The sequence below is a fragment of the Triturus cristatus genome, chromosome 3_1, assembly GCF_964204655.1.
Source record: "Triturus cristatus chromosome 3_1, aTriCri1.1, whole genome shotgun sequence".
Classification (NCBI taxonomy): Eukaryota; Metazoa; Chordata; class Amphibia; order Caudata; family Salamandridae; genus Triturus; species Triturus cristatus.
The window spans coordinates 521,512,581-521,518,580 of NC_140583.1; the positions used below are offsets into that span (position 1 = coordinate 521,512,581).

The 6,000-nt window shown below is 44.6% G+C and overlaps 1 protein-coding gene across 1 annotated transcript in view; it reads right to left on the reverse strand.

Moving 5' to 3' along the window:
* LOC146860526 (uncharacterized) overlaps nucleotides 1-5,575 on the reverse strand; it is a 53,134-nt gene extending 47,559 nt beyond the window's left edge. The window contains exon 1 of the mRNA XM_085646354.1: nucleotides 5,510-5,575. The gene's annotated coding sequence lies outside the window, so the exon portion shown is untranslated. The remainder of the gene's footprint in view (nucleotides 1-5,509) is intronic.
* Between the last annotated feature and the right edge of the window lie 425 nt (nucleotides 5,576-6,000).

Sequence of the window (6,000 nt, forward strand, 5' to 3'; positions counted from 1 at the left end):
AAACTCTATGGTGTAGTTCTTGTTATGTTGCCTGTTACTTTGGAATGAGAGAAGATTTTTTTTTTATATATAGCGAGAACTTGACCTGGCATCGGGTATCAGAGCTCTTTACATAGCACCAGTTGCGTTACATGAGGACACATTCATTATTGTTAGGCACAGGCAGATTTGTCCAGAATCACAGGATGTTCAGCATCATTGCCGAGACTCGAACCCGGTTCCCCAGATTCGAGGTCGACCGCCCTAGCCGGTAGGCCAACTCCTCTCCCCTTTTGGCTTTCTGTTTTCGTTGCTGTGAAATTATGTTATTCCATCGAGACTGCTCTACGCATATATGCTAAACAAAATGTCATTAATCGCTCTTGGCCTATTCGCTTGCAGTTTGTGTTTGCATACTGGACTACAGTACACTGATCTTCCAGTAAATATATAAAAGTTTTCTCTGAACATTTAACTTTTAACTATTTGCAATATGTAATTGTTATCTGTTGTAATGGTGATGTATTATGAACTTGTTTATTAATTGTATATGATATTTTTTGTTTGTATGCATTTCAAGTTGAATCCATAAATAACCTCGATGATGATGATGGTTTATCCATTGTGCTTTTTGTCCATCAAAAGTTCTTGTTGTTTAAAGTGTTATCCCTCTACAGATTTCTGCAGACAATGATCCCCCATTACTAATATCTTGCTGCAAGCCTCAAGCCTCTTCAATAGTGAGGCACAGCCACACAACCCATCTCACCAGTTCCTTTTATGAATGTGCTCAGGAGGCTGATCCCTCTCTGGGTCCTATGAGCAATCACCTGTTTCAAGATGCATTGCTCGGTTTATGCCAGTGTACCTATCTATGTATGTATATGGTATTTCAAAAGTACACAGTCAGCCAAAAGGCAGCTGAGCACTGTATGTGGTCAAAGGCAAGATTAAAGTCTGAGAGTAATATCACAGGAAACCGATTTGGAGAGCTAATGTATTGTGATGTGGTATTCTTTGAAGAGGTGAGTCTTCATCTCTATTCTAAATTGGAGCAGCATTGGGGTGGCCCTGGTGGATACAGGGATGTTGTTCCAGTTCTTGTGAGCACAGATGGATAAAGCCTGCTGTCTTTTTTCTTCTTTTTTACACTTTTTAGTCTGCAGTCTGATGGTGTCTTTAGTTCAGGGGTACCAAGAACCACTAAAAATGGTGAGCTTGCCTGCAAGATAAGCAGGGGTGCTGGTTGTAATGGCTTTGTAAATGAGACAGCTGGTTTTGAAGATGTTGCTGGCTGGTAGGGGAAACCAATGGAGTTCCATCAAGGTAGGGGTGATGTGATCACATTTCTTTAGACCCTGGATGAGACGTGCTTTACCACGAAAGATGCTCCTAAGGGGTACCTGTGGAGTCCAGGGGGTCAGGGAGTAGTAGGGCATTGCCATCATCCCTAGGCAAGAGTACAAGGGCTTTAACAGCAGTTATGAAATCATTTTCTTGACTTTCATTACAAGAGAGAGCTGGTATCAGGCTGTCTTTTGTTAACTAAATGTGTTCCTTGAAGGAGAGGTTGGTGTCCAGGTGGAGCCAGGTGATTGGCATTCAGTGAGAGTTGAGGGTCGAAGCCATCAAGGTTCATGCCATCGAGCCAGGTTTGTCCTATATCTTGTTTGTTTTTCTTGGCAAATAATTAGGAATTCTGTTTGGCGCAGGCCATCCAGGTCTGGGGGATGTGTAAGCAGTGATTAAGGTGTTGGATGTCTGAGCAGATGAGAATTTAGAGTAGAATTGTGTATCATTGGAATATTGGTGAATCTTGATGCTGTTATGTGTGAGAAGAGCACTAGGTGGTTCCAATATATAGGATGAAGATGACAGGAGACAGTATAGAACCCTGACGACACCATATGTCTTAGGAAGCTTTTTTGACCTAGAGGTGCCCATGTGAACAAATCGAGGTTTATTATGTGTTGTAGTATCAAATGCTGTACAATGCTAACACAGTTCACCACATCTGCTTACCCAGATTAGTTTGACTTCATTCATTTTGCAAAAACCCAGGATGGCTTCTGTTTAATATGTCCCTTTCTTCTAAGTGATGACATGCATATTTTATAAGGTTTATTCGTCGTACTGAGATCTGGATCAAAGGGTTACTTATTTTAACACTCTACAAACACAGATACTGGCCTTCTACTCATCCTAAGGGCCTTAAGAGCATAAAGGGGGCGGGCTTAAAAGAGTGAATATGTGGCCCAGGCATTGAAGGGGCAGGTCTTGATGGTGCAGTTGGTATGCCCAGTCAACTTAGGAACTGTTAAAGCCTCGGAACTCAAGTAGTACAGGGCAGACTGGGACCAGCTGGGACAGTGACTGTAGCCATACTACAGTATGGGCATAAGTATATGTGGCAGAATGATGACAACACATACGGAAGGACGCCCAGCAGAATATGCAGGGAAAACCCTGGAGTAGACCTTTTCAAGATACAAATGAGTGAGGTCAATGGGAAATGCATGGCGAGGTCCACCATGAAAAGAAAGGTTTTGGAGCAAATCTGATGTAGTATCCAAAAGACAGTGTCATAGACAACAAATTCAATATATTTTATATCTGTGCCGAGAACGTATTCCTCCTCTAATGGCATTCCTTTGTCCTCCATCCCAGCTTGCCTTGCACCTGACAATCTCAACATCTCACAGCCATCTCCCCATCTGTGACCTTCTCCTGTTTTCACAAGGAAACCCCTTGGGTCAAAATGATTTTGCTTGTCCCATTCAGCACCTCCTCATTGCACTTTCATTTATGCACTGCATATGTCCGCTAACTGTTTCCACTGTGTACACTCCACATCTGGGTGTCTGAAGGCAGAAGGTTTAGCTTTAATATTCCTGCTCTCTGTGCTCCGTGGTCTTCTGCCAGTCTGCCTATCCACCCGTTCTGCATGCCTGCCTGTTGTTCTATTTAACTTTGAGTTGTGGTATTTTATCCTACTCATTTTCCTGTATTTTGACACACTAAGGTTCAAGCCTGGGAGGCTCCCACGACAAAACATCTAAAGAATGGTTCACATGTGTAAAAGGTCCTTAGGGACAACATCTTCAGGATTTAGTAGGGAGTTTAGCTATTTTTGCGAAATGGAAAAAAGTGGTAGAATTTTGCAGCCATGTCCAACAACTCACAGTTGGCCCAGTAACAGTTAGGTCGGAATTTACAGGGAATACACAATACAGTGAATTTTCCTCAAAAAGGGGGTGGGGGTGTTGAGTAAGGGGGAAGGACTGTTATGTCTGGTGAGGTTTGGGTATTAAGTAAAGGATGAGGGCTTTTACACCAAGAGGGCTGGGGACAAGGTTAAATTGTTTTAGGTCAGGAAAGTTTCAGACCGCTATGTCGATTTATTTTCCTCAATAGGGATAGTTTGTAGGGAATCAGTGTTTTAATATATTGTAAATGTTCACATTTTGTCTATATAAATGTTGGTACCTCCATATTTGCAAAGTAATGCACACTTTTTAAAAAGAAGTTTACCTGCCAGAAATTAAGGTAAATGTCGGACATGGAGGCTGGAAACCAGTGGTCAAACTATGCAAGAATCTCTTCAGGACAGCTTTTTAGGTCTCCCCTACTAGACAGTGCATGCACTGTCTAATGTGGGATGTATTGATAGCTGACAGTGGGCTCAAAATCCATCTTTTGCTTACCAATGGATGGCTTCATTGTCACTCTCATTTGCTTGCTTCTTATTGATTAGCTTGTGCTGGCTTTCCTTCCTTTTCTTGCGTTTGTTCCTCCGCTGAAGCATGGACTTATTACTTTTGTCCTTCAACTCCTCATTTTTCAGGTGCTACTCTTTTTAATATTTTTAAGCATTCCACAAGAGTGCATTAGTTTTGAAGCTGTCTCCCTAGTGTGCTTCTCTTCCCCCTTCGCACTCTTTGCTGCACTCTCTCCCGTGTGCTTCTCCCTCACCCACTGCAGTTGCTTTTACATGTTTACTTTTCCTCTCCTTCTCTATGCTGCTCTCTCTCCCTGTTAATTTACGGCCCTCTCAATGCACTTACTGCTGCTTTCACCACTAGCGCTCCATGTTGCTTTTGTACCACCCTTGGTGTTGCTTCCCCCTGCCCCCCCATTGCCTCCACCACTCATCCCCACTGTGATTCTGCCCCCCCATATTGCTTCGACCCCCCCAATCTCCACGTTGCTATCTCTCTCCCGTGTTTCTCCTTCTGCACTTGACTGCCAGAGGCGGTGGATCTGCTTCATCAAGGAGCAAATGACCTGCACAGCTTTTGGATCAACTTGGCAGGGGAACAAACACTGCATCTCCACTTCTAAAGGGCTGCGATGGCACCAAGTGCCTTGGGACCTGAAATCGCGATCTGGCGTGTAACAGTTCAAGAGCTCAGGCCCTTTGTTGGCTCTAAAAGAGGCACAGCCTAAGTAATTAAAGGCATGGCTTAAAACATGTGAACTACAATCCTGTGCTTTACATAGCATGCCACCTGACCAGCATTTAGGTGCCTTTTTGTGAGTTTTCTGCTCTTGCATCCAGACATATCACACACCTACAAACATATGCCTGAAACAAGACAGACCTATTTGCTTTGTGAGTGCTTGTAAGGTAGTTTGATATACATAAGTAAAGCAATGATTTTGTTGTAAATAATTAGAACTGGTAATTACAAAGGGTACATATGTGAACATCACTATGTGTGCACTAGAGAGAGGCCACGGAGTGGATGAACATGTAATCTCAACAGTGGTATGGCCCATTGACTTCCAGTGCCTTCAGCCTCCGCTCCAGAGCTCTCAGTCGTGCCCCAATATTAACACCCTCCCACAGCCAAATCTCACCGGATACCTTCAGGCGACCGCACACATGCACCAAACACCTATTGGAAAAGCCAATAGCTCATCCTTTTAGAGCTGAGACTTCTTTGCCAATACTTAGTAAAGTCAACTCCAATTACTCTACAAAATTGTACTAAAGTAAAGGGGGTTCTCTAAATCCAGTCTCTTTACTTACGCAAAATATGCAGTCAAAATAAAGTAGCATATTGCTAAAACTGTTGGCAAAGCCAAAGGGTCTTAAGGGTCGCGAGACCTACTGATTTTGCCAATGCTGGCTATGTTCTGCGCCTCTGCTCTAAGGAAACAGCCCAAGCAGAGTCCTGGGGGGAGCTCAGGTCCCTTAGATCGAACGGGCCTCCATCCGCGCTCCCTCTCTGCCGTGGTAGGACCCGTCCAGCATGCAGCTCGGGTACATTCCAACGGGAGATGGAGGGGGGGTTGTCAGCCGTCTCAGGCATTCACTGTGCAGTCCGCCAGGCAGGTTACGACATTACACACTGAAGTACAAACTCTCAAACACATGACAACAACCCTGCGGCCAACAGATCCACACAAACCTCCTGCAAACTATGGCTGTGTCCTTTCTCTAGTGCTCGCTCAATAATCTTTACGATTGCTCCAAAGAAGCAGTAGTTATTAGTTAACACGGTCTTCTGAGGTGAACTTTACTCACTGTGTATCACGGGAACGGGGCGCGCAGGGCCGCAGTTTGTACACCGTATGCCTTCAACGCTGCGCGTGCTACTGGTTGCTAAGATACAGCTGAACCCGCAATGTACACAAACCTGGCGGAGACAAAACGAGGCATGCATGTGCCAAGCATGGCCGGGCGATACGGAGACACAGAAGGGCGTTGACTATTTAGTGGCGTCAAAGACCCTGGTGTAAGGGCCTGACGTTGTTTAAACTTTGAATTAAGGGGATCATCGGGGTTAACTGACTCCCCAGGCCGCTGGACCCCAGTAACAGAACCTATTGCCCTAATGGAAGCTACGCCCATGAGACGATCATGGGGAACGGCTGCACATCGTTTCCTCTTATCCGACCGGCGGAGGCTTTGAGAGGCACGCCAAGAAACCTACACTCGCCAGTATTATCATTTTAAGGCCTGTTTAATTGTGGCTCATGTTATGAGTAATGTATCCTGGGAAGATATCTACGTCG